Source organism: Mus caroli, chromosome 6, assembly GCF_900094665.2.
Source record: "Mus caroli chromosome 6, CAROLI_EIJ_v1.1, whole genome shotgun sequence".
NCBI classification, from domain to species: domain Eukaryota; kingdom Metazoa; phylum Chordata; class Mammalia; order Rodentia; family Muridae; genus Mus; species Mus caroli.
Window position 1 is genome coordinate 138,342,682 of NC_034575.1, and position 27,943 is coordinate 138,370,624.

A 27,943-nucleotide genomic window follows, 5' to 3' on the forward strand; every position below is an offset into this window, starting at 1 on the left:
GGTGCTGGGGAGGATGTGAGGAAAGAGGAACTCTATTCAGTGCGGATGGGAGAGAGCATCCTAGTGCAGCCATTACAGGAATCAGATGGAGGGTTCTCCAAAGCTTAAAAATGGCAGTGCAGTATGACTGCTCTACGTGTGGACATGTGCCCAAAAGTCTCCATCCCCACCTACCCTGAAGAGACCTGTACATCCTTGTTAACTGCTGCTCTGCACCATAGCCAGTAGCTGCAGCCAGAGGAGATGGGCCCCAACACTCACTGAGTAGTGAAGCTATGACATTTATGCTGAGTGGAGCTTTATTCAGCTACAGAGGAAAATGAAGTCATGAAGTTTCCAGGGAAATGCTTGCTTTTGGTTTGAATCTTATAGAAGCATTTCATTTATAGAGAAGTGCCATTATTTCTACTTATGACAGGAAAGTCAAAGGTATAAAACTGCATTTTAGAAAACAGTATTTATAGGAAATAAAGTGCTTCTTAAGTTCTGTTTCGTTGGTAAAGTATGAAATTAAGAAAAAAAATAAGTACTCAGAAAGTCAGTGAAAATTTGAAAATGGAGGTTCGTAATGGTGGTCACCAGTGAGCGAGGTGACCTAGACAGCAGTGAGGAGGAAGTGCGGGCTGGCTCCGTGCTGGGGGACTGGTCCTCCAGGTGAGGGAACATCCCAGCCTGGCTTTGTAAACAGAATTGTGCCAGATGTGACTGTGTGCCAGATGTGACTGTGTTTCTCATTATCACGGGAGGGTTGGTAGTTGTGACAGAAACCATTTGGTTCACAAGGGCTAAATGTTTACTATCCCTCGTGAAACAAGCTTTTTGGCTTTTGTTTTGGATTTTTAAAAAACAGATTTTAGATTTATTTTATGAATTTTGTCTGCATGCATGCATGTGTGTGTAGCACACGTGCGCCTGGTGCCCTCCGAGGTCAGAAGAGTGCAGTGAATTCCCTGCGCTGGAGTGTGGGCTCTGGGAAGCAAACACAGGCCCTCTCTGAGAACAGCAAGGACCTTTAACTATGGAGCCGTCTCTCCAGATCCTGTCTTAGACTTCTAAATTAATGTGTTATATTTGGGAGTGTGGAATGCAGTATATGAGTCAAAGACAGAATCTTGTAAACAAACGTTAAGCAAAAAGAAAGCTAACTGTTAATGTCTTTGACTGTATTTTTTTAGAAGAAAATTTTGATTAGAAAGGGCCACAGTATAGTGATTTGTAAGGACATTGTGTCGTTAGTCTGGACTTTGTTTTGTTTAGTTTTGTTTTTTGTTTGTTTTTTTAGATTTATTATTTATGTTATGTATACGAGTACACTGTAACTGTATAGATGGTTGTGAGTCATCATGTGATTGCTGGGAATTGAACTCAGGACCTCTGCTTGCTTCAGCCTGAAGATTTATTTATTGTTATAAATACACAATACACTGTACACTGTAGCTGTCTTCAGGCACACCAGAAGAGGGCATCAAATCTCATTACAGATGGTTGTGAGCCACCATGTGGTTGCTGGGATTTGAACTCAAGACCTTCGGAAGAGTAGTCAGTGCTCTTAACTGCTGAGCCATCTCTCCAGCCCTGGACTTTGTTTTTTAAGATAATTCATGAAGCCAGCATTTGAAAAGTAAATCTGATCATTATAAAAAAGCAGTTTAAATTTTTACCCTTTACTCTAAATTGGAAGTTATGATTTTTTCTATTTACTTAAAAATGCATGGTTTTGTGTACTTTTTGTGTCACTGTAACTTCAGTATAGTCCTAAGAATAAAGTCACAGTCATTTGCCAGCCTTTTGACATGTTACAGACAAATGGAACAGGAAGTTTCTGGAACCCAAAGCCAAGCAGGCAGACGCCTGCAGTAAGGAGTCTGGGGTGAGGCGAGCGCACCCACAGTGCTGCAGCCTGCCCTGATGCAGTGTTCTGAGTGCTGAGACTTATAAATGTGTTTCTCCTTGCCTGGTTCTGCAACACAACAAAACCTACTTTCTTAAACAGGAAAACCCTTTGTTCTGTGTATAGTGCACATTTTTTTTTTTTTTTTTTTTTTTGGTTTTTCGAGACAGGGTTTCTCTGTGTAGCCCTGGCTGTCCTGGCACTCACTTTGTAGACCAGGCTGGNTTTTTTTTTTTGGTTTTTCGAGACAGGGTTTCTCTGTGTAGCCCTGGCTGTCCTGGCACTCACTTTGTAGACCAGGCTGGCCTCAAACTCAGAAATACGCCTGCCTCTGCCTCCCAAGTGCTGGGATTAAAGGCGTGCGCCACCACACCTGGCTTAGTGCACATTTTAAGGTTGGTGAATAAAAAGGCATTTGGAGGCACTAGGTGTGGTGATGCATTTCTGTAATCTTAGCACTTGGAAAGTAGAAGTTAGAGAACCAAGTCCTGATCAGAGTCCAGGTCCTGCAGAACCCAAGCTGCAATATCTCCGTGATGCAGGGCAGGGCAACTGCAAGATGTCTGAGAGGAGTTCCAGTGAGCATCCAGTATTGATAATGTAGCAGAAGCCAGTGGCCTCGAGCCAGACCGGTGACTCATTGCAGAGACCATTTGCAAGCAGAGCTGCTTGGACAAAAGGACATTCTGTGTGAGATATCGCAGTTCAGTGGTGGGACTTTTTTCTTTTCTTTTTCCTTTATCAGGGGAGGTTGCAAGAGCAGAGGATAGATATGGAAGGATGGGGAGATGAATGGAGTTGGGGTACATGATGTAAAGTTCACAAAAATAAAACAATAAAAAGTTAATAAAAATAAAAAAGGGTTTGAGGCCAGCCTCGAAAACAAAAACAAAACCTGTAAATGGTTTAGAGAACAATTAACTCTATGTTAATGTACTGGGCATTTATTGAAAGGCAACTAAGGGGTGCTGAGAGCAGAGAGCTATTAGGATCTCAATCTGTCCAGCACTTTACTGAGAATGCACCTCCCTCAGTTGGACTGATTCTATTCCATAGAGGCAGCTGTCCCTACTCGACATCTTATATCATTGGCACCTCCGACATCTTGACATCTGCAGTATAATCAAGATTTACTCTCACAACTTGATCCAATGGCCTCTCTCTCAGCTTCCAGTCAAGTGCTTCTGCCGTAGGCCTAGCCTGATGAGCTTTTCGTGACCAAAGAGGGAGCTTCCCCAGCCCTTTACTCTTGTACCCTTCATGTCTCTAAAGCCAGAACCAAGTATCCATGCTGCCAGGTTCTGAGACCTGGAAGATAATCTGGTAGTCTTTTTAAATTATATTTTCATAAACTGATTTGTTGATGGCTTACATTCCCATGACTTTAGGCAACAGTAACTTAGGGTTTTTTTTTTTTAAACAAATTAGCAACTAGATATTTTTCAAACATTAGTTCATTTAATGTTTATAATTCCATAAAATAAGAAATAGTGCTCTCATTTAACACATGAATAAGCCAAATCTTAAAGAGTCTTTTGCAAAGCTATTCGGTAACCAACATAATACGGCGCACAAGCGCTGTGTTGAGAGCAACCGTCAGCATGCTGGCTCTGTTGCCTACTCGAGGTAGCTTGTTCTAACCCTGTGTTCCACAGTAGCAGCTCCATGCCATGGGCAGCTCAGATCCACTTTACTTTCAAGCTGTCCTAGATCATTCCCTTGACTTTTGCCATCTTGTCTTCTTTGTCGATGTTTACATAATTTTGCCTAATGAGCATCTGGTGTTTGTCTTGCCAACACTAATTGAGATGACTAGATGTTGAACTATATCCATCTAGTTTTAGATTTAAAGGGGCAATAGTTTTTTGTTTTTCTGATGACCTAAAGTGATATTTTATTGTATCTGAATTTCTTAAGTTTTATTTCAGTAAAATTCAGTCATGAAATGTTTTTGTAAATTGATGATTTCCAAGGCCCTTGGCATGCCATATGCCCGCAGTCAGCATCGGTCTGCATCTCCATCCCCTTGCTGGTCTCATGTGCACTGACATGCCTTGTCTCATGGGGACAGTGGATAGCAGCTACGCAAGCATTCTTAATCTCTCTCCACTCAGCAATACTGGACCACCTCCTATTGGAGGCTCAGTTGACACATCCCCTTCCAATAGTGTCCAGATGTGCCTCTTCCTGGGTCCCCTGTACCTCCATCTGCCACCATCACCCCTCCAGTTACAGTAGCCTCTCAGCTTTTCTTGCTCTTGAACTTTTAGGATCTACTCTCCACACTGTAGCTAAGCACACCTTCTCAAGGTGTGAGCATCTCGACCACATTGTCAGCGCTGCCACGAGCGGCTGTCCCATTGCACTGAGAGGATCCCAGATCCTGCCTGGCCTGAGAGTCCAGCGATGGCTGACTTTCCCGGGTCTCAGACTTCATTGCCTGCCGGCTTTCTCTTACCCATTCTACTTGGCTACACAGCCTTCTTTCTTGTCTTTGTGATGCCAAGCTTAGCTTCTAAATTTAGCTTGCCCCATCTGGACCCCACCCTCCACTCGAATGCCATTTAGAACAGCATTCCTCAGGCCTTTTCTGCTTCTCCACTCACAGGCACATAGCGTGCCCTAGCTCTGCACAACCTTTTCTGTAGTCTAGTCTCTGATTCCTGCCTGTGAGCTTGGAGGCTCCTGAAGCAGACACCTCATTAGTGTTGTGTCTGCCGTGTGGACAAGGGCATTTGCAACAGAATGTACTCAGCACACATTCAGAGAATGAGTGAACAAAGGGAACAAATTACTTTTAAGTGGCAAATTTCAGCAATACTTAAGGTAATATTCTAGTCAACTCATTGACAGTATTCTTAGCAGAATAGAGAAAAAATACAACGTATGATTGGAGGGAGAGGTATTAAGTAGTTATTATAATGTCTCATAGCAGAAAGTAATAATAATCTTGTCCCAAGCCTGGCTTTTCTTTTTACTTATATAATGCAATATTTTAAAAATATTTTTCTCTTATACCTTTATTCAGAAGCAACATTGTCTTGTATGTCCTTTGTTTTTCTAGTAAAGCATGAGGATTTTTTCCTGGTATAAGTATTGTCTATTGCAACAGACAACTTAAATGCCAAAATAATATATAATTAGGTCTATTCATTATCTTGCCACATGCTAAGTAGATGCTAAGGGTTTATTGCTACAATAAAAGTCAATGGTATATTTAAGCTTCTTTTATGTGAAAATGTATTTTTTTATGAAAACCAGAAGATCCTGGGCAGATTTTATTTTTTTTATTTTTTTTTTAATATTTTTTTATTACATATTTTCCTCAATTACATTTCCAATGCTATCCCAAAAGTTCCCCCCCACACACTTCCCTACCCACCCATTCCCAATTTTTTGGCCCTGGCGTTCCCCTGTACTGGGGCATATAAAGTTTGCAAGTCCAGTGGACCTTTCCAGTGATGGCCAACTAGGCCATCTTTTGATACATATGCAGCTAGAGTCAAGAGCTCCGGGGTACTAGTTAGTTCATAATGTTGTTGCACCTACAGGGTTGCAGATCTCTTCAGCTCCTTGGATACTTTCTCTAGCTCCTCCATTGGGGGCCCTGTGATCCATCCAATAGCTGACTGTGAGCATCCATCCACTTCCGTGTTTGCTAGGCCCCAGCCTAGTCTCACAAGAGACAGCTATATCAGGGTCCTTTCAGCAAACGCTTGCTAGTGTATGCAATGTGTAAATGTAAAGTTTACCAATTTTTGTCAGTAGCAAATTTATTATGTAGAATGTATACTTCTGCTAAAGACTCCTGTAAGTTTATGTGTTCCCTCAAATACCTTCTTATTACTTCTCCCTTCCACTTAACAACCTTTTTTTTTTAAACTTATTCATTTTATTCTGTGAGTGTTTTGTCTGCATGCATGTCTGTGCACCACATGCATGCTTAATGGTCCCTTTGGAAGTCAGAAAAAAAGAATTAGATCCCCTAGAACTGGAGTTACAGGTGGTTGTGAGCCACTATGTCTGTGTGTGTGTGTGTATCCATGTCTGTGTGTGTTATACATGTGAGTGCCCTGCCCATAAAGGCCAGAAGAGGGCATATGATGTATAGGAGCTGGTGGTCTGGGCAGTTGTGAGCTACCCAGTGTGAGTGCTGGGAAGAGCAGAGCACATGCTTCACCGCTGAGCCATCTCTCAGCTCCTCGGTGTTGTGATGTATAGTTGGAAGTTCTACATTTTAATAGGTAGTAAAAATGCATAATTTCAAAAATCAAATTACTTCCTTTTTCTGCTGCCTTCTGAAGCCCCAAGTGAGAAATCCATAAAGCACAAAGAGGTGTCTTTGCCAGCATAAACTGTCAGTGCTTTGAGACTGATTAGCAGTGTGTGGGACTAGGACTCTGATTGGATTGTGGGGTGAATGGAGTGGTAGCAGTGAGGACTTACAGTGGCCGTTGCTGATTCGTGGTTTGTCTTGTCATTCTCAGGTCCCTTTTCTACCTTGTGTTTCCCGTCTCTTGTTCAGGATCCTTTGGCTACTGTTCCTTTCCCTGGTGGGTTAACTCTTTAGACTTCCCATTAGTATCTGACAGTATGATCTTGAGGGCTTCCAGCTAACTCAGTACTCAACTGTGGTTTGATAGATTTGTACTCTCAGGTCCTCTAAATGTTAAATACTAGTGCAGCCATCAGTGAGCCTGGCAGCCACAGGAGCCATCGGAAGAAGCACATTCAAAGACTCAATGTTTTTGGAGAAACCAGATAACTATATTTTATAACTAAGGCCTTTTTACATATTGCTTCAAACTCTGTAAACAAGTTGAAATTAAAATCATTTTATTCTTTTCTCCCATTCTTCCTGGGAATGGAAAACTTAAGGGAAATCGCAGGGTTCGAGTTAAGGCCTGGGAGTTTGTCATTTTGTAAAACTAGGGTAGAAAGTGGTGTGGCTGGACTGCTGGGGGTGGGGGTGTGAGTGACCCCGTCAGTTACTCCCTCAGATGCTTGTCCCATTCCGCTGCCTCCATTCTAAGATCGCTAAGCCAGCTGGGAGAGAAATACAGCTATCACGTACTAACTTCATTAGCCTTCGCTGCCCGCCCTTTCTACTCAGATCTGTTTATATCTTGTTTTATTTTTCCTTATCTTTTGTTACTTATTATTCCTGCTCTCCATAACCAAAAACTTAAGGAGAAATTTTTAATGACTGTGCCAAAGGGATTCAGAAAAGGAAGAATACTTTTCTACCAGTGATTCTCTAATAACTAGCAAGCCATGATGTCAATCGCGATAGCAACCCATAGGTCTGTATGATAACAACATCATATACAAAACATGCTAAAAGTCAGCCCATAGGTCTGTATGATAACAACATCATATACAAAACATGCTAAAAGTCAACCCATAGGTCTGTATGATAACAGCATCATATACAAAACATGCTAAAAGTCAGTAAAGAAAAATGGGTGATGTACTTTGCCAGTTTCAGACTTTTGCCTTATTTTATAGAAGCATTTCCTACGCTCTCCTTCCAGCTTCACTCTGGCCACCCCTGCCCTAGACCGCCACTGCATGTTTGCACAGTGCAGCCCAAGTGGACCTCTGTTTTCGCCTGAAATTCTCGGCTTCTCTTGTATCAGCTACCTGAGTTGTATTTCAGCTATTTACTTATCCCTCTCTGCCTGTGAACTAGTACACCTCCAGAGAAGTTAACCAGAGAAGCTAGTGCTGTTTAACTGGAGTCTTTTTGATGAGCCAGGTAGGGTTTGTGGGTTGGGATAACCTCTTCCAAGCCTATGTGTGCCACTGGGTGTCTGAGGCCATTGGGCTCCAACCTAGAGCCAGATGATTGTTCCATGCTTTTGGACTGAGTAGGGAAGACTGTGGGGTTGGACAGAGTTCATTAAAACCTTCCGTGGCGAAAGGTCTCCCCAAGCTGATTGAGAAAGCATAGCTGGGATAGGAGTTGTTCTTCAGCAGCAGGCAGCCATAGATGGAGTGTGGCTTCTTGAGGGTCTTGTGAAGTTTTCATAGTGGCATGATGGCAGAGTGCTTGGTTGTCTGGCCGATAGCCATTCACTTAAGAGGCAAACTGCTAGGGCCAGGGTCTAATGTCTGGCAGTCAGGGAGTCAGATTATTCTACTCATCAATGTCTTAGCTTATTTAAAGGGAAAATTAACATTGGTGATTCAACAATACTTCACAGTGTGTAATGCTTAATTCTTATGAATTCCTTAGAGTGGTCCCTCTAATCTCTCTCAGAACCTCCACAGTGTGTACAGTGTGTGACCTCACACCCACTCACTTTAGAGTAAGTAAGCGAGCGTGCAAGCATGTGCGTGTTTCCAGTATTCCTCAGCTACCCCAGATGGCCCTGCCACATTCCTGTGGTAAACAGAATAACAGACTGTAACATGAGACTCCACCCATGAGCACACAGCATCAAGTGTGAGTTCCACCATACTGTGCAGGCAGTGATGTCTCAGTGAGAGCTAAGCATCGGAGAGCCATGAAGAGCCACTGGAAAGACACTTGTTTGGTCTCTGTGTCTTCTCAGCTGGACTGGGAGCCCAACACTGCCATCAAAGTACAACAAATTGCAGGCAAAACTCCTGGAAGCTGGATATAGGGGTGTGTGTTTGTCATCTAACCCAGGAGGATGACGCAGGAGGATTATGAGCATGGCTGGCCTGGGTAACAGAGCTAGGCCCTGTTTCAAAACAGCACTGAAAAGCTGTCCATTCTTGGACCTTCCTTCCACACACTTAGTAAAGTGTGCAAGAGAAAGACACTTATATTTAAGTCTTCATAGAACATGTGATTCTCAGAGAAATAAACGATGTCTTTGTTGACTTTTTAAAAAACTCACTGGGGACATCTGGGAAATATTTCTTTCAGATTTCGCTGGTAGAAAGGGTAAGCCGAAATAAAAGAAGGATTGCATAACATAGAGATTAATAACACAATAACACAAGTATGGCAGTGTACACATGTAATTTCACTATGTCAAGATTGAGCAGACAGTCAACAACCTCATAGCCTGCTGGGCTGCATAGGATAATACTGTCTCAAACAGATTTAAAACAAAACCCTCTAATTACCGTGAACACTTAAATTGAATGTATACAAGAGGGAATCATGCTGAAGGGAAGTGTAGTATGGAGAAATGTAAAGGATGAAATGAAAGAGAACAGGACTATGTCTGTGTAGCTTGAGCTGCCTCTTTCCCTGTCCCCCTCCGTTTGTGTGTGTGTGTCCCCGTGTCCGTGTGTGCTTGTATGTGTCTATGTGTGTTTGTTCCTTGGTTTAGATAGGATGTCTTTACTCTGCAGTAGTTTCACACATAGTCCAACTCTTGCTGTCTATCTACTTCCAGGTTTTCCCTCAGAATAATTAGTTTTTTCTCCCTAATGTTGATACTATCTTTGTTCTTGCAGCCAGTGTCACTGCTCCAGTCCCCATGTGGGTTTGTGGGCCTTGCTCCTGACTGTCCCTTGTCCCTTCTCCTCATACCCTCATAAAAGCTCTCCTCCCTGTAGACTTTGAGTCTGTATGACTCTGACTGCCTACTTTATCTTTCATTCTTTCCCTTTCTGGGCTTCTTCTTCAAAGATGGCTGTTGTGCACCTGCCCACAGACCCAAAGCTCCAGCACTCTCTGACAGGAAGAACACTGAAGAAAATGTTTTGTTGGTAGTTTTCTTTGAAGTTAGCATAGTTTCCACTGGGAAACTGTTGAAATTAAATGTGGTTCCATTTACTTTCTCTGTAGTCCTTTCCCAGTCTTCAGTCTGAGAGTTGAACCCAAGGTCTTTCAGAACCTAACTAACAAGCACTCTATCCAAGCTACATCTTTTGTTCTTGACTTTTAAAAATTATTTCAGATTGTGTATATGTGTATATGTATGTGCTGCCATGTGCATTTGAGTGTGAGTGCACACAGAGACCTGTAAATGAAGTTAAAAGCAGTTTGGGAGCCTCCCAATATGGGTGCTGACAACCAAGTTTGGTTTCCTTGTAAGGGCAGGTCATCCTCTTAAACATAGAGCCACGTCTCCCATTTGATTGGTTGGTTTTGATTTTGAGGCAGTATTTCTTTATGTACCTCTTCCTGGCCTTGAACTTGCTGTATAGTCAAGACTGGCTTGATCTCACAATCTTTCTGCCTTTGTGCTGTGGGGGGGAGGGGGAGAGGGGGAGGGAGGAGGAGCAGGAGGAGGAGGAAGAGGAAATAAATAAAATAAAGCAAAAACGTACTGATTAGCATATGTGACCATTTAATGATAAAGTTAGCTTTGCTCCATCAGAGGTTTGCTGTCTTCATCTTTGTGTGTGTCAAGTGTTGAGCTTCTTCCTACAAATACTTCCTAGTTTTGCGTGTCTGCCCAGAGGGGAATGGGGAAGTGGGTACAAAACAGTTGTGTGGTTGAGTTTTCCTGGACTGGGTTGAAATGGAGTAGGAATAAATCACCATCAACTCAAAGTGCATGGCTGTTCCTATAGGTTACCCAGAAAATCACAGCAAACTATGATGTTCTAATAGAAATATAAATTAAAATATAATAAAATAAATATGTATGCGTAAACTCCGGGTTTTCTACCATTTTTGTAAAACATGTTCTTTTGCCCGGAGTAGTGGCACACACCTTTTATCTCAGCAGTGAGTAAGACAGAACTCTCTGAGTTCCAGATCAGCCAAGACATGGGACATGCATGCACGCACGCCCACACAAACACACACACACACAGTGGGGGGAGTTTAAAAGGTTCTGTTTTCTACACTTAGCAATATTTGGGTCATACCTACTGTTATGTAACATTATCTGTAATCGATTATATAATCTGTAGTTTAAAAAAATCAACTTTAATTTGAGGATAGCAAACATTGGCACAAATGTATACCATTGTTTCAGGCCACTACTATTTACACAGGAGAAATTAAACACCTCTATAAAGAAAACGAAAGAACCAGCCAAGCTGCATGGGGGTGGGACTGCAAATATAGAGTGAGCTGCAGTGACGAGCAGCAGCATCTGCTTCATAGATCGCGCTGCCTGGCCGGTAGCAGGAGGACAGATGAAGGAGGAAAGGTGAAATGGGTTCTAGGTTGCTTGCTTTTTTGGTGCTTGTATTTACATTTGGAGGCCACATGCAGTTTATCCTGGCATCTTGGCATATTGTGTTGGTAGTTGAATACTGTACCTGGGCAATAAGAGCATTGCTGGGCTTGCAAAGGACCCAGTTCAGCCTACAGATATCTGTTATTTCAGCTCCTGGGAGATCTAGCCTCTCTCACCTGCCCCCAGTATTCATGTGCACAGACCCCACCCAGACAAACAATTAAAAACAAAATAAATATTTAAAATTATTGAAACATAAGGGTGTGCTTTAATAAAAGTGTAGAAGTACTTCTTGCTTGTCACATCAGGTTAAATGAAACAGCAAGACCGCAGAGTTAGTGTCCAGGCGTTAGCCCGGCATTGTGTGTAGATTACAGCCGATGGATGGTCTTTGAGTGTGCAGCTAGCTCTCTTGAGTTTGTGTGGAAGTAGGTCATGGCATGCTGAGATACCAAGTCATTTAAGTTAGATACCGAGCATGCTCATAGGAGGGACCTGCTCCCGAAGACTGCGGTGTGCTTCAGCTTCTGGGAAGGAGCAGGAGGAGGAGCGCCGGGTTAGCGTCGATCAGAAAGCAGAAGCCTGAGATGAAGAGCAGAACATCGCTTCCTTAGTTAGCAAAAGACTGGTGAGTGACTGCTTTGTCTGTTTCCAGCAGGCTGTGCCTTTACCTCCGCCTGCAGCTCGGCTGTGTAGAGCCGACGAGGCTGTGTGTAGTTTGTACGCAGTCCTGGAGAAATTTGCTCAGCACTCTTTAGTCTCTTCCTTCAGAAGTATTACCAGCCCAGTTTTGGAATGACAGACTCACAAAGTTCTGTGATGATAATGCTTCCCATGCCTTCCACCGATGTCATTGCTCCTGTGCTGAGTAGTGCTGGCAGTATTGTGTGCTGAGAGACCAGGATTTGTTCATCCAGGCAGCTTGGCATTCTTGTATTCACTGCTCTTGCTCGGCTGCCTTTACCGGTCTCTACTGCATTTCCTAAAGTAACTGCAAATACAGTTGTTTAGCTAGGATCCGTTATTTAAAGAAAGTAAAAGGGTGTTTACATTAATGCACATGTTAACTAGGTGGCTCAGAAGTAAAGTTTGCTTTGCAATAAAGTAAGATGAGAACAGTAGCACCTTGTAAAACGTGCTACAGTTCCATGTGCATGCTGGGAATTCATTCTCTTTAGTTAACGCATTAACTGTGCAAGGGTCTGCAACAGTGCTTTGCTGGTTTAGTTCTTTAAACTCACTGTGGTGCTTGCTAGGAATATACTCTTAAGTAATTTCTAATTGTTTAATCCAAAATGTTTACATTTTAGTATGAACTTAAAAGTGGAATATTTTATGTGTTTACATATTTTACTCTTGAGATACCCGATAGTGTTGATAATTGTTTATTGTCTTTTTTTTTTTAAAGATTTATTTATTATATGTAAGTACACTGTAGCTGTCTTCAGACACTCCAGAAGAGGGAGTCAGATCTTGTTACGGATGGTTGTGAGCCACCATGTGGTTGCTGGGTTTTGAACTCCTGACCTTTGGAAGAGCAGTCGGGTGCTCTTACCCACTGAGCCATCTCACCAGCCCGTTTATTGTCTTTAATGACCACTGCATTTTACTTTTTGGAAGAGACACGGGTGACAGTGTTCTGGGTATTCTGGAGAGTCCGATCCCACCTCGGAGCTTGGGATAAGTGCTCTAGCTTTTGAAGATTTGAGAGAAAGCATGAAATTGCATAAAATCTTTCCTTGGAGAAAATTGAGTTGTACATCCAAATGTCGAGTGGGGAGTTTGAGACTTAGCAGGTGCTTTGAAGAGCTCTAGAAGGAAGGGATGAGGGAGAATACTGAACGCTTAGTGCTGCCACGTGCCAGGAAGTCATGTGATGCTTTCCTAAAATACCTCTGTTTTGTGAACTGCCCCCGCTAAGCCATTTTCCAAGATTGGCACGTGGGAAGCAAGTGGGTGTGCATTGGAAGCTTGGAGATTCATAAAGAGAAGGTTAGCAGTTGGGTGGGCGAAGGTCCCATTTCTCAACACTGACTTCTGCTCATGCATGACCCTGGACATCCCAAGTATCATTTGTCTGCACTTACTTTTGTGTGAGACTTTGCTGTGTAAATAGCAAATCCTTTAAGGTGTCTACTGCTGACTGTGAGACCATAGCCAGCTCCACCTTTAGTGTTTTGCTGACTTCTCCCTAAGCATTTCAGATGAACAAAATGTATAAACCTCTTTTGGTTTCAAAGTTAATCTGTATATTTAGTTTTATTTGCCTCTCCTTATAGAGCATTATGGCTCTTCAGTAGAAGACAGATAGCAAAAGAATTGCTGGTTTGTTTTTTTCTAAAGCATATAGAAACAGTGGGAAAGATGCAAGGAGAGAAATGTGGAAAGACAGTTGCTGATTGCAAAGGCTGCCTGTTTCTAAAACAGAGGCACAGATGTGTTGTTCATCGTCAAGCCAGTGTGTTCCTCTCCCAGCTACAGGCAGGATGCTCCCTAACCTCTGTGACTCCACAGTACTGAAAGTTCCTGAGTGGACCTGGGTGGTGATGGGCCCTGTGATCAACTCGATTTGAAAACCAGCAACCTATGAAGGCTTTTTATACGGATTGTGACCTTTTCCATCCTGCTCCGGGGCTTAAATTCTCCTGGAATATACTTTGCTTTGTAAAGAAAAACGCTACACACCTTTAAACATGTGGCAGATGTTCTGACAGTCCAAGCAGGGACTTGCTCAGGATGGAGGTGAATGGGGCCACCTTACTGGGGAAGAGTTCCAAGAGGAGACGAGCATGGTGAGCCTTAGCTAACAGGGCCTGCACCATGCTAAAGCTGCTGCTTTAAAAGACCCGCACTGCCCTGACCAAGGCTGTGCAAAACCACAACTGTGCTTCAGAAGTAGCTACTGGAACTAACTAGGACTGTGTCAAGATTGTGCGCCGAGGTGGTGACCAAGTGGAAATTTTTATAATTCTCACAAGTTTCTGTTCTTCTCAGCCTTCAGACAGGTGTGGGGAGCACATACCTGCTCACTCCAGGCCAACCTGAGTGATATACAACCACATTCATGCTTTTGAGGAAAAACGACAAGGTTTTCATAGATTATTACTGTCTATGAAAAACAGACTTTCAGGAAATGCTATTTGTAGTAAGAAAAGAAGTAGCTTTTGTAATCTGGTAGACCTAACCCTGATCTGTTTCCCACTCCACCCCTCACTGTGAACAGAAATGTCAACGATTTTTTTATATATATAATAGAAACAATTTTTTTACATTTTAGACTGGTGTTAGTAGCAGTAAATAAATGTCACCTCAATTTCATAATTAAAAAATACCTCTTATTTTTTTTAATTTTTAATATTTTTTATTACGTATTTTCCTCAATAACATTTCCAATGTTATCCCAAAGGTCCCCCATACCCCCCCCCCCCCCACTTCCCTACCCACCCATTCCCAATTTTTTGGCCCTGGCGTTCCCCTGTACTGGGGCATAAAGTTTGCATGTCCAATGGGCCTCTCTTTCCAGTGATGGCCGACTAGGCCATCTTTTGATACATATGCAGCTAGAGTCAAGAGCTCCGGGGTACTGGTTAGTTCATAATGTTGTTCCACCTATAGGGTTGCAGGTCCCTTTAGCTCCTTGGGTACTTTCTCTAGCTCCTCCATTGGGAGCCCTGTGATCCATCCAATAGCTGACTGTGAACATCCACTTCTGTGTTTGCTAGGCCCCGGCATAGTCTCACATGAGACAGCTATATTTGGGTCCTTTTAGCAAAATCTTGCTAGTGAATGCAATGGTGTCAGCGTTTGGAAGCTGATTATGGGGTGGATCCCTGGATATGGCAGTCTCTAGATGGTCCATCCTTTCGTCACAGCTCCAAACTTTGTCTCTGTAACTCCTTCCATGGGTGTTTTGTTCCCAATTCTAAGAAGGGGCACAGTGTCCACACTTTGGTCTTCATTCTTCTTGAGTTTCATGCATTTAGCAAATTGTATCTTCTATCTTGGGTATCCTAAGTTTTGGGCTAATATCCACTTATCAGTGAGTACATATTGTGTGAGTTCCTTTGTGATTGTGTTACCTCACTCAGGATGATGCCCTCCAGGTCCATCCATTTGCCTAGGAATTTCATAAATTCATTCTGTGTAAATGTACCACATTTTCTGTATCCATTCCTCTGTTGAGGGGCATCTGGGTTCTTTCCAGCTTCTGGCTATTATAAATAAGGTTGCTATGAACATAGTGGAGCATGTGTCCTTCTTACCGGTTGGGACATCTTCTAGATATATGCCCAGGAGAGGTAAAAAAAAAATACCTCTCTTATTTTAAAGCATACTAATTTATTTATTTTAGAACTATTTATGTATGTATGTATACATCCTATGTAGCATGTATGCCTACATGCCACTAGAGGGCATCAGATCCCATTATAGATGGTTGTGAACCACCATGTGGTTGCTGGGAATTGAACTCAGGACCTCTGGAAGAACACCACTGCTTTTAACTGCTGACCCATCTCTCCAACCCCCAAGCATACTAGTTTATAAAGAGCAATATATTGAGAGTGTTTTATTTTTTTAGATTTATTTATGTGTATGAGTGTTTTGCTCAAATGTGTTCGGTATAGCACATACATGTCTGGTGCTTGACTCTCCTGAAACAGGAGTTAGGAATAATTGTGAGCTGACATTGGATGTGGGAGTCAAACCCAGATCCTCTGCAAGAGCCATCTCTCCATCTCCTACTTAAGGTACTTTAATAACAATATGGAGAGAGAGGGAGAGAAGGAGAGAGAGAGAGAGAGAGAAAGAGAGAAACAATGTAAATAGGATAGTGTTGAAAAGAGTCTCCGTTTTCAAAGCCAGCTCTGTTTTGAACTTTTTATCATTACTATTATTAGATTTTTGAGATAGGATCCTATGTAGCAAAAGATGGCCTTAAACTCTTGATCCTTCTAAATCTACCTTCTAAGTGCTAAAATTATCACCAGTCCTGGTTCTGTGTTACCTTTCTAGAGTATTTGCTAAACTGTGGTCTAGCTGTAATTTGCACGATAGAAACATGAAAGAGACTTGACTAAATATCATGGTGGTCTAGCCGGGTGTTATGATGCACACCTATAGCTCCATCTCTTGGGAGGCAGGAGGATCAGGAATTTAAGATCATCCTTAGCTATATAAAAACTTTAAGGCCAGCCTGTGCTACACAAGATACTATTTTTAATAACAAAACAACTTTAAAAAATTATTTTTACTCTTTTTAATTGTGTGTGTTTGTGTGTGTGTGTGTGTGTGTGTGTGTGCATGCGCATGCATGTGCGCACATGCGTGCAGATGCCTACAGATAACAGGGGTGGCACATGCCCCTGGAGCTGGAGTTGCAGATGCCTTTGAGCCATGTGATGTGGGTGCTGGGAATTGAACTTAGACCCTCTGGAAGATCAGAATGTAAGCTTGACCATTGAGCAATCTCTCTAGCACTCAACTTGGTTTTTTTAACCCATATGCTTTTGTTACTATAATTATTATTAGATTATTGTTATACTGTTACATAGTTAATTCTTTTTTTTTTTAAGATTTATTATATGTAAGTACACTGTAGCTGTCTTCAGATATTCCAGAAGAGGGCGCCAGATCTTGTTACGGATGGTTGTGAGCCACCATGTGGTTGCTGGGATTTGAACTCTGGACCTTCAGAAGAGCAGTCGGGTGCTCTTACCCACTGAGCCATCTCACCAGCCCACATAGTTAATTCTTTGTCATCATTTACACCCAGTAAATTCTAGGGTCAATGAATGAGGCTACTGAATCTAACTCTTAAGTAGCAAGGTGGTTCAGCTGTCACACCGAGAAAGAGTACATCAAACAGTGCTTTCCCGTAGTCGTATACTTGGTCTTCTAATAGTGACTTTTTGGCAGATTTAAGGGGGTTCAGCATTTAATAAGCTCTCGGGTATGAATGACGTAAGATAGATGTTTTAATGTTGTAGTGCTTCCAAGAGATCCCATGGCAACTCTCATAAAAAGACAGCATTACTTGGGGCTGGCTTAGTCTCAGAGGTTTGGTCCATTATTGACATGGTGGGAAGCATGGCGATGTGCAGGCAGAAAAGGTGCTGGAGAAACTGAGAGTTCTATATCCAGATCCGTGGGCAACAGGAGGAGAGAGACATGGGGCCTAGCTTGAACTTTTGAAACTTTAAAACCTATACCATGACACACTTCCTCCAACAAGGCCTCACCTACTGATAAATGAAAGCAGCAATAGTGACAGTAACCTTCTTTGGTTTTTGAGCCTATATCAGATTACCCAGGCTTTGTAGCCGAAGGTGACCTGAAGCTCCAGATCTTCCTGCCTTTGTAACTCTGGGTGTACAGGCATTCTGAACCTTCTCTTTCCAGATGGAGTCTCATTCTCCTGCCTCCACCCCCATCTGTTGTTGGGGGCTAGCGGAAGGCTGTCTTGAATCCTGTCACATCTGGAGTGAATATGTCTCTTGACAAGCTGTTGGCATGCTTCCTTACAACATCTGTCACAGGTTTTCATTGGTGCAGAGCCTTTAAAATGGTTTGAACTGGAGGCTGGAGCAATAGCCCAGTGGTTAAGAACACTAGCTGTTCTTACAGAGGACCTGGGTTTGATACCCAGCACCCACATGGTGGCTCCCAACCACACCTATAACTCAAATTCCCCAAGAACACCAGGTATGTGTGTGTGCACAGATTTTCATGCAGGCAAAATGCCATACATAAATAAGTAATTTTTTATGAAATTATTTGAATTTCAGTATATACCATAATCCACACTAGTTCTTCAACTAAATGTGTGCACCCTTCCCTTCACTCCCACTTTGAGTGCTTGGCCTTTTTTATTTCTCATGATATATGATTCTTCCTAATATCCCAAGTGCTGCTAGAGAGGCTGACAGGTCTCCTTTGTTACATGCTTACTGAACCCCCAGTGCCTTCTGCCTTGTCGGTGCTGCCTCTTGGCTGCTCGACTGTGCCACTCACGCCCATCAGGGACGTTTGGTTTGGTTTTCTTTGAGAAACTGATAATTAGATTTAGTTGCAGCTGGCTTGCGTCCCTATTCAATTTGAAATCTAACTTAAATAGCAGTTGCCCTTGTTTTTAGCCTTCTGACTATGTGTATTCTCCAGTCCCAATTTACTCTGCGAAGAGAGTACACAAATAATGGATCTGTGGTCGAGACCTCTTGCCTCAACAGCTTAGGGGCTACAGGTGGGCTGGTTGCCATACCTCAGTGTGTGAGCACTGAAGGCTGGTCAGGTTTCTTACTAACTTTGGTTTCTTGGTGTCTTATTAGCTACATTTAACCAAAAGTAACATGGGTTAGGGTTATATTGTCAGTGTAATTTTGCAACCCTAAAATAAAAAGAAAATCTTTTTAAGAACATTCTGAGATTTCTGGTATTTTCCAAATACAGTTGAAAGTACTCTGGATGCTGAGTAGATGTTTCCGAGGGTGAGAGTGCTTGCTGGGCAACATGAGGCCTGCATTGAAATGCCTACCATGCATCTAGAAAGCCAGACATGGTTGCCTGTGCCTGTCATCCCAGCCTAGCTGAAAAGGCCCCTAATTCAGTGAGACCCTGTCTTAAGGCATCAAGGTGGTGAGCTGTGTATGGTGTCTGCATGAGCACTGCCACCACACACATGCACCACGGACACCACAAATAGAAGGAGCAAAGAGACTTACTCTACTTTCAAAGAGAGACAGTCCCAGATCTTGAGCATCAGGTCTCTGAATGAATACCAATAGTATTCCCCCAGGCATCATTTGCCTTAGACAAGTTTCCATGGAAGACGTTTAATGTTAGGTTAGCTGAAGGAACTTAGGTCACCATCTTCTTATTCTTCTTAACTGTCATCTCGGTGACTGTATTAGTTAGGGTTTTACTGCTGTGAGCAGACACCATGACCAAGGCAAGTCTTATAAAAAAAACAACATTTAATTGGGGCTGGCTTACAGGTTCAGAGGTTCAGTCCATTATCATCAAGGTGGGAACATGGCAGTATCCAGGCAGGCATGGTNCAGGNNGAGCTGAGAGNTNTANNTCTTCATCCAAAGGCTGCTAGTGGAAGACTGACTTCCAGGCAACTAGGGTGAGGATCTTATACCCACACCCACAGTGACACACCCATTCCAACCAGGTCACACCTATTCCAACAAGGCCACACCTTCAGATGGTGCCACTCCCTGGTCCAAGGATATACAAACCATCACAGTGACTGTCTGACAAAAGGCTGTGTTCTGTCTGCCACAAATCAGTGGGGTTTTTTCCTTGCTTACATAAACTGTGATATTTTACTTTGTCTGTTAAGTAGTAGATACATCTAAGACAAAGCTATTACTTTTCTTTGAGAAAAATCTCTGAAATGAGAAAGTATGATTTGTCTACTAAAGGCAATTTTATGAATTTATCAGAAACCTTGAGCACATGTATCTAGGGGGAGAGAGAGAGAGAATTATAGCAGTTAACATCTAGCTAGCTGGGCATCCAGAAATGAGTAACTGAACCTTAGGCAAAAAGCTTTCCCATAAAAACAAATATAAATCCTAAGGCAAAGGACAGGAGTGTTGACAGAGCCGTCTACCGCAGCACTCATTTGTTGTGTTTTTCTATATTTACTTCACTAAGAGCTAAGAACTAAACATTTGGGGGCAGTTAAGAGTATCTTTTGAGCCTGGTACACACCAGTGGTACACTCCTTTTAATCCTAGCACTTAGGAGGTGGAGGCAGGTGGATCTCTGTGAGTTTAAGGCCAACCTGATGTACAAAGTAAGTCCCAGGATGGACAAGGCTACAGAGAAACCCTGTCTCAAAGAACCAAGGTGGGGTAGAAGCATCAGAAGAAGCTGGAATGTCAGAAGCCAAGACTTGAGTTCTTGAGCAAATAACATGGAGTTGGGGGCAGTGATGGAGCAGGCAGCCTGAGGAGAGTGACAGAACTGTCGACTAACTGCTGACCAGAGTGGACAGAGAAAAGGGCTGCTGCCCCTGGGGTTTAGAGCCCACCAGAGCCTCACAGAGGCCTCGGTGATGACACTCACTGTCTTTCGTCTGAAACAATCAGGTTTCTTTACTGTTTTGTTTTTCCTCCAGAATGTATTTGCTTACCAAAGTCTGTTTCCTTTGCAGTGTCTGGCCTCTCCCTGCCACTTTAAGCTTGTTGAACAAAATTTTTACTATGAAATATAAAGTGTTATGAGATAAAAATAGTAAGAAGCTATAACTGTACATAGAAACTTAGTCACTGTTTGGGTGTTTAGTGTTCTCTAGCATGAGCAGGAGCCAAGAAGATGCAGCCTTTGGGGACTGGCAGCCGAGATGCTGCTCATTGTGAATGGCTGTGAGTGAGTTCTACAAGCTCTTTGGGCTCTTCTGCTCTCATACCCACCAGAAACTTCAAGCTGTGATTTTTAAAACTTCAAAACATTTTCATATTTGAAACAGTGTCTTCGTGGCCTCCTAAGAGCATATCATTTAGACAAAGGGCCCACTCTCATATCTTGAGTTTCTTCTAAAATTTAGCAGTTGTTGGCTCTTAAGACAGCTGACCAAGGACAGGCACTTGTCCCCAAAGCCTGGTGACCTGAGCTCAACCTGTCTGATCCACATAAAAGTAGGAAAGGAGAAAACAGGCATAGACATGTGTGCACACATGCGCAAACACACACACACACACACACACGCACATTTTTAAAAAATAAATAAAATAAAACTGAAACCATTATAAAGAAATCTCAAGGCTAACCAAGGATACATAGTGAAGCCCTGTCACAAAACACTTCTACTACTACTGCTGCTGCTACTAATAATAATAATAAAGAAATCTCATATTTCAGCAAGTTTAAAAACTCTGTTCTAATCATTAGAACTAGTGAGCAAGGTCTCAATAACTGCTGACATGTATAAGTTACTCAGTTTTGGCTTCCTGGCAAAATTGAGTGAAATAATAAGTTGACAATAACCCTTGAACTTAGAAATAAAGTCTATCAGACGAGCTCATGCAGCAGAGTGCTGTGTACATGATAAATAAGTACATCCTAGAGAGAATAAATACAAACCCGGCAGCAGAGGACACTGCCTCACAGAAGGGGACACTGCCAAGAGGCGCTGCAATGTGTTCCAATGTCACATGAGCCAACCCCAGCTCTTACAACCTGTGCGAGTCAAACAGTACGAGGTACCAGTGATTTTTGTTTAATATCTATTTTCCCTATTTTGACTTATGTTTGTGGGTATCTGTGTAAAGAGTGCCACATTTCTCAGTGAGATGGAGAAATTTCTCAGTGACTAAGAACACTTGTTGCTCTTGTGGAAGATTCAGATTCAGTTGTAAGCACGCACAACCTTCTGGAACTCTAGTTCCAGAGGGCAAGCCGACATCCTCTTCTTCCTCTGAAGATACTAAACAATCTCTCTCTCTCTAACTTCTAAGAAGCAATATTGGAACACTTGGGTTAACTGGAAGAATTGTTTAAGGCACTTTTACCTCTCTCTCTGGTTGTGTAAAGCTCACTTAACCCGTAGAACAATGGCTAATACTTTGCCAAAGATACTTTTTTCCTTTTTCTTTTAAAAAGATTTGCACAGGGGCTGGAGAGATGGCTCAGCTGTTAAGAGCACTGACTGCTCTTCCAAAGGTCCTGAGTTCAAATTCCAGCCACCACATGGTGGCTCTCAGCCATCCGTAATGAGATCTGGCGCCCTCTTCTGGAGTGTCTGAAGACAGTTACAGTGCACTTACCTATAATAAGTAAATAAATAAATAAATCTTTTTTTAAAAAACGATTTGCACAAAAAATTAATTTTAATTGCCATGTTATTATATTCTTCATTAATGCATCTATTGATCACATTGGCTCTTTGAATGCAGCTGTAATTTCTAAGAAAAAAGGGAGATTAATGCCCCTTAAATGTTATCAGCCAAATGTCCAGGTGGTATACCCACACCTTCTTGGAGTAATTAGTTTGTAGTCTGCATCATTGACCTGAAGAGTGTTTATAGGAAAATGAACCCTGGTGGTGGTGCCGCCTGAGCTTTGCGAAGACATGCTGTGTGCATTGACCCCAGCCTGCCTTCTCCTCTCCTCTCTTCCTCTCTTTTTTCTTCTAATAGCTAATCTTTAGTGCCTACTCAGTCTGATTCTTATAGAAAGCCACATGTGGCTAAGATTTATAATTAACATGTTAATTTTTTTTTAGCATTCCTTTGTAAGGAGTTATATCCAGTGTTAACTCCAATTTTTTCTACTTTAAAAAGAATGAACTGGAGAATGAACTAGTTTGTTATTAGAGAAAATACTGACTTAGACAAATTAATATGATTGATTTATGATCTGTCTTTAGCAAATAAATTACACTTCTGGACAGAGTGTAATTCCTTTATCACAAAGTGTCAGTACGCAGCACCGAGGGGACAAGCAAGCCCATTGAAATATGAGCAAAGGATTTGACAAGGTGATCCCCAGTGACACACAGCACATGAGAAGTGTTCCGCACTGGTCACTGGGACACTTGAATTCTGCAACGCCACTGAGACCTCACAGTGTGCCTGCCTATTCATTCGGGTGCCTCTGGTCCACTCTGGGCTGTGTTGAGAGCTGTTCAACTCCAAGTAGCCAGAAAGCAGAGAAAGAGGGAGGGGAAGCAGGACAGGGCGGGGCGAGTGACCTTCAGTGATTTACTTCCTCCCAGTAGGCCCTGACTCCTCGTTTTCACCAATGTCACTGATGCAGCATGTGATGAGTTCATTAAGACATCTGCGACCTAAGCAAGCATCCAGTCCTTTCTCAGAAGCCCATCAGTTTACAACCAAGCCTATAGCCAGTGGGCACACTAGAGCACACAAGCGCTCTCTGTTGAATGCATGCTGGTTCAAAATTCTGATCCTCCTGGTTGTACAGCCTTTCACACATTGGTGCCAGGCTAAGCAATAGCTACATTTGTTTCTGTTCAGCATTAATAGAGAGATTTGGCCTGGTGTGTTCATGTTCATTTCCCAAATAGCAATCCCACAGTGTCTACTCACCAGACATCTTTATATTTTGTAGAAGTATGAGAATCACATATTACACTATAAGCAAAGCCTAATGTAGTAATTTGTTCTTTTGCAGCTTTTGGGATCGCAGAGTGTTATTGCACATGTGAACAGTTTGCACACACTCTATTGCTATGTACACTCAATTTCTGATTGAAATAGTGAACATAGAAAGAACTGGCTTGAGTTCTAGAGACTTCTATTTATATATATCCAACTCTTTTTTTTTTTCCAAGACAGGGTTTCTCTGTGTCGCCTTGGCGATCCTGGAACTCACTCTGTAGACCAGGCTGGCCTTGAACTCAGAAATCTGCCTGCCTCTGCCACCCAAGTGCTGGGATTAAAGTGCGCCACCACTGCCCGGCTATATCCAACTCTTAAGAGGAAATTTCAAATGCTACATAACAAAAAAGTACTCCATTAATAATATACAAATAAACCAAGATATAAGATACAATTTGCTAAACGCATGAAACTCAATAAGAACGAAGACCAAAGTGTGGACACTTTGCCCCTTCTTAGAATTGGGAACAAAACACCCATGGAAGGAGTTACAGAGACAAAGTTTGGAGCTGTGACGAAAGGATGGACCATCTAGAGACTGCCATATCTGGGGATCCATCCCATAATCAGCTTCCAAACGCTGACACCATTGCACACACTAGCAAGATTTTGCTGAAAGGACCCAGATATAGTTCTCTCTTATGAGACTATGCCGGGGCCTAGCAAACACAGAAGTGGATGGATGCTCACAGTCAGCTATTGGATGGATCACAGGGCCCCCAATGGAGGAGCTAGAGAAAGTACCCAAGGAGCTAAAGGAATCTGCAACCCTATAGGTGGAACAACATTATGAACTAACCAGTACCCCGGAGCTCTTGACTCTAGCTGCATATGTATCCAAAGATGGCCTAGTCGGCCATCACTGGAAAGAGAGGCCCATTAGACTTGCAAACTTTATATGCCCCAGTACAGGGAAATGCCAGGGCCAAAAAGTGGGAGTGGATGGGTAGGGGAGTGGGAGGGAGGGTATGGGGGACTTTTGTGATAGCATTGGAAATGTAAATGAGGAAAATACCTAATAAAAATATTTAAAAAAATAATATACAAATAAGAGGCAATAGAAAAATCTATGTCAGAAATGTCTTTAAATCAGACCCACAAGAGTGTGAGTTTATCTGTGTGTGTGTGTCTCTGGGTGTGTCTGTGTGTGTGTCTGTGTTTAACATAAGAACACTGGTTTTTATTTTAGCAACTGTCTTGGTGTATAATGTCAAATTCAGATGTCTCTCAGAGCTGGGCTGGCTGTATGTGCTTAGGTCATGTGTGGATATTTAAAGGAAGCCTCTGTTACCCTGCCACAGCATTCAGACCCCCTGCTTTGGGAGATAGCTACCAAGTTGTTTTTATTTGAGCATACATTTTGCTTGGCAACTAGGTCCTGTAAGCCAAGGGTCGCTACTAGAAGACTCGTGATTGTTGTGTGGTGAGAGAAGAGACGTGTGGATGGATTATTCCCCTTCCGTTGTCTTGTGAGATCCAACAGTATAGTGGTGCATGCTTATAATCCTAGAATTGGGAAGGCTGAGGCAGGAGGATCATAAACCCAGGCTAGGCCATCGTAGGCTGCATGAAGAGACCTTGTCTTGAGAGAGGTAGAAAACAAAAGAACCTGTCAAAGCACGCACAGTGGGTCGGCCATTTGTAACGTCTGTGTCCTCAGAGCCAGTGTTACTGAAGTTGCTGCTTACATTAATATACCCCCGTCCTTTCACATCTAAAAGAAGGATAATGCTTCAGAAACATGTAACTGACTTAGAGTTGTAATTATAAGCGGCTCCCGAGACTGATCACCATTTCAAATGTTTCCTTTGATTGGCACTGCTTCTGCTATGTGAGGAGGTTTGTTACAGTCTGCCAATTCCAACTGATTCTGTCTTTTGTGGTACTTTCTGTTATGCAGAACTTCATACTCCTTGTGTTGTTGGTGGTCACTCTCCCTGCATCCATTGGACTGTTTTTCACTTCTCACTGATTCCAGTGTGCTTCATTAACTTGTCATAGATGGGGATGGAGCCCTGGTACCTGCCAGCCTGCTCTCCACTCCGCCTTAAAACTTTCTCCAGTTGGAAAGGGTCCTGATTGTAGTCTATATTTTTTCCCCTCTCATTGGCTTTGAGTACGTGAGCTTCTTAGGTCCTAGGGCATAAATAATAATTACTTTTAGATAATTAATTCTCTGCCTCTGCCAGTAATTGGTTTATGACAAAGAGCTCCTGTGTAATTTAAACACAAGGTAGTACGTCCTTTAAGTAAAACATGCCAAGATGGGCATTACAGAGTTGCAATAAACCCTCCAGTTCCTACATCATTATCCTAGAGTAATAGATCATTTTTCAAGATTAATTTTTTGTTCCAAAATTACTGCCAGCTTTTATTATTTATTTATTTATTATCCAAAATAAATTTAAAAAATCAAGAGAAGAAAAATTTAATTTCTAGCTGAATGAGTTCCCCTTTAAAGCCTTTTTCAGAGACATCTCAGTTTGTTTTGTTCTTTAAGCAGCTGCACCAATGAATACAGCCACATTGTAGGGATGCCTGATGCCTGTGCTTTTAGTTGGCTGCCTTTCTTCACTGAGTGAAGTTGGACAGGCAGCAAAGATGATCTCTGTGCCACTGCAGTTACTAAAGTCTGGCCCTACTAAGAGTTCCTTAGTGACTGTTGTAGAAAGTCCTTTGTAAGAGAATATTTCATCCAGGATCTAAATAGTAATAAATGTGGAGTCAAACTTGTCTCATTCTCTAAAGCAAAACATAGTTTTCTTCTATATCCAGTTCCTTCTGGGTTTGTTGCTGTTGTTGACATAATGTGGTCATTTGTTTGGAGTTGGCTTTTTAAGGCAAGCTGTTACTGTGCAACCTAGACTAAGCTAGAATTCACTGTAGGCTCTGGCTCAGGCTCCTGAGTACTGGGCTCACGGGTGTGAAGCAGCATGCCCTACTTTATCCATGAGCAGAGGAGGACTGACAGCAAGGTGGTTCCTATTCATCCTGCTGTGCGGCAAATGAAATTGCCTCAGGGGAAAGGGAAAGAGAAAACCATTCCTGAGGATGTCAAAGATAAACTCGAACCTTCTTGTCACTTAGAAGCCCCCTGAAAGTTCCTTTCTCAGATCCCTCTCTGCCGTGGGTAGCCACTTAGATGTAAGCTACATTCCCAGCCTCTGGTTTGTTGAGACAGTCTTACTACACATCCCGGACTGACCCCGACTCACAGCCTCCCTGCCCCACCTGAGCCTTTGCCACCAGTGCTTACAGAAATGCACTGCTGCAACCAAGTCTGGCGCAGTTGGGAACCTCCCTATTGTTTAAATTTTTGACTTCTGTGCATCCACATGTGGGAAAGTGTGTGTGTGTGTGAGAGAGAGAGAGAGAGAGAGAGAGAGAGAGAGAGAGAGACAGAGAGACAGAGACAGAGAGAGAGACAGAGAGACAGAGACAGAGAGAGAGACAGAGAGACAGAGAGAGAGAGAGAGAGAGAGAGAGATTTGAGAATTTTACATGTAACTAATGTATTGAGTGTACCCATCCCTCAGGCCTGCCCGTCCAGCCCCTCCTATATCCTCTCTTAGCCACTTTTCCTTCTCAGCTTTCCTGTGTTCTTTTACTCCCTGCATCCACTTAGCTCTGTGTGGTTTTTCTCGGGAACCACATCCAAAGGAAACGGACTCCTCCTCCTGCTCCCCAGCAGCCGCAGGTCCCACTGTGCGGGCCTGGCATGGACTGCAGGAAGCCTTGTGACTCAGATTCTGTTCTTCCTGCACATCCTTACAGAGTCCAAGATCAAAATGATACTTACATTTTACTTAGATAATTTATCCCAGTTCTCATAGCAAATTTACATATCTTTTTTCTTTTTCATTTTTTTAACGTTCCTACACGTCCTAAAAACATGCTTCTTTTACAGAAAAATAGAAAACATTATCTTCTGTAAATATTAAACAAATGACAAATATATTATTAGCCAAGGAATTAAATCTCAACCCAGGCTGGTTTGTTTGACTTTGACTTAACTCTAGACAGTAAAATAAATACAGCATTTCTAATAGAGACTTTTCTCCTGTCTTCAGTAAAAGAAAAATCTTGTGGGCTAAGTAATGTGTACAAATAAGGAGGGGTGTGTATAGATGAGTGTGTACACAAGGGGAGTATGTACAAAGGAGTGTGAGCAGGTGAGAAGAAAAATTCGAAGAGATAAGGTGTGTGCACAAATGAGATGTGAAAAATAGCGGTTTTCCTTCCGTTCCAGAGACGAGTCCAGAAGTGAATGCGGCGGAGTCCGTGTGTTCTGCATACATGGGTAACAAAGGAATGCACAGTGGCCTCCTCCTCCTTAGTTGTAGAGACAGTGGGAGGCTGGAGAGATGGCAGGTCGCTTAAGAGCATATGCTCGTCTTGCAGAGGACCCACGCTTGCTTCCCAGTGCCCGAGTGCCAGAGCAGCTCACAGGCCTGTAACTCCTGCTCCAGGACGTCGAATGCCCTCTTCTGCTCTCTTTGGCCACTGTATGCACATGCATTGCACATACATGCATACACATAAATAAAAAATAAATCTTTTAAAACTAAGAATTAGTTGGAGCAGGCAGACGTGTTGTTTAGACCTTTCACTGAATCCACAGCACAGCTACAAGTAGCTCTTCCCTGCCAAGGCTAAATCTCCTTAATGCATTCTGCCCTGTATGTAGAGTTGTCATTCTACAGTTTACACATACTACCATTGCAAATTTTTCTAAATATTTAATACAGTGAAAGTATGGTTAAAGGTTAGCTATTCTGTCCACTTTTCCCTATTACATTTGA

At 42.5% G+C, this 27,943-nt stretch overlaps 1 protein-coding gene across 14 annotated transcripts in view; it reads left to right on the forward strand.

Moving 5' to 3' along the window:
* The window catches only part of Plekha5 (pleckstrin homology domain containing A5), a 175,594-nt gene that overhangs the window by 56,231 nt on the left and 91,420 nt on the right, over positions 1-27,943 (forward strand). The window contains exon 1 of one of the 14 annotated variants that reach the window (XM_029478789.1): positions 10,742-11,638. The exons of the other annotated variants lie outside the window; for them this stretch is intronic. The gene's annotated coding sequence lies outside the window, so the exon portion shown is untranslated. Of the gene's footprint in view, positions 1-10,741; positions 11,639-27,943 lie in introns of those variants that run through there. 14 annotated transcript variants of the gene reach the window in all.